The sequence below is a fragment of the Arachis ipaensis genome, chromosome B04 (genome assembly GCF_000816755.2).
Source record: "Arachis ipaensis cultivar K30076 chromosome B04, Araip1.1, whole genome shotgun sequence".
Classification (NCBI taxonomy): domain Eukaryota; kingdom Viridiplantae; phylum Streptophyta; class Magnoliopsida; order Fabales; family Fabaceae; genus Arachis; species Arachis ipaensis.
The window spans coordinates 112,121,608-112,123,119 of NC_029788.2; positions in this window are offsets into that span (position 1 = coordinate 112,121,608).

The window sequence follows — 1,512 nt, forward strand, 5'->3', positions numbered from 1 at the left end:
AACTCTTTTCGTATTATTAGACATATTAATTATTACTTAATGCTCTCACCTCTCTTCTTTTTCAAAAAGTTCAAAAGTTAAGCATGATATATGCTTCGTCTATCATTTATGTCCCATATGTAGCTATCAAAGGATTATACATTAGTTACGATATAAGTATCCATAAAATTAGGCGTCTATTCATTTTTAAATTAAGTTTTCAAGTAAGTTTTCGTATATAAGTATAGAGTGAATAGAATATATGTACAATGTATATAATAGGAATTTAAGGATGTTTAATTTAGTAGGATATCATATGTTTATTATCGTTGGTACCCGGATAGTTATTCTGGATAATATGGGTGTATTGTATTTGAAAAATTAGTAGTAATTTTTCTTGAATATTCATTTTTTAACTCATATTGAACTAAATAAATAGCTAATTGTACACATTATGCAGATACTCCATTGACTCCGTAGTGGAATTCTTTTTTTTTCTCATCGGCTTCTTTCTTTTTTGTTATTATCATTATTGTTATCTTCTTATTTTTGTATTCGCTTCTTTCTTTAATATTGATGTTGTTATCACTGTTACCACCGTTACTACCGTCACTGTCATTACCACGACCATTTTCTTATTGTTGTCGTTGATGTTGTTTAATTTCTTCTCTCTCTTTTTTTTTCCTTATTCTCTTTTATTATCATCAGCACTGTCTTCATCGTTTTCATATTTTCCTTCTATATATGTTCAAAAAAGTAGAGTATAGAAATTTTAATGTACAATACATAAATTTTAAAACATAGAATGGAAACATAAAAATTTTTGAAGAACCACATGTCCAAAACATTAATACAACTAACAAAATACACACAGAACAAAATCGTGCACAACACAAAAATTATTAAAGCACACATGTCCAAAATATTGACATCCAACTAATAAAATATGTAAAACACATAAATTTTAGTGTGTAGCATAAAAATTTTGGTCTACAACACAAAAATTATTTAAAGACCATATATCTAAAATATTGACTTACTCAACTAACAAAATATATTCGCAACAAAAATGATGTACTATGTGATTTATCACCAATAATAAGTGGTTTTAAATTTGATTCATTGTCTCTTGTAACTTCCGTAACTAGATTCCTATATATTTTTTACCTCCATCAATGGACTTTTCAGTATAAGTGTTGACCCCATTACAATTGCAAGTTCCACAAAGGCACAAACATCAGTGCATCAACTAAGTCATCTGTATCATATGCTTGAACGAGCAAATTTGTTACAAATGACAGGAACAATACGTAAGAAGTAACCTGTTGACCTACTAGAATGACACTAGAATTCTCTTCTATCCTGTGAGACACGGATCCACTTACAAACATGTGGGGACATTTGTTTCCATTGAGTTTTTGAAGAAAAAATGAAACATATAAGAATCTTATAAAAAATAATATTAAATATATAAGTATGTATATATTATCTCTATTGAGTAATGTGTTAGTCCTCACATTTAAAAAAAAAATA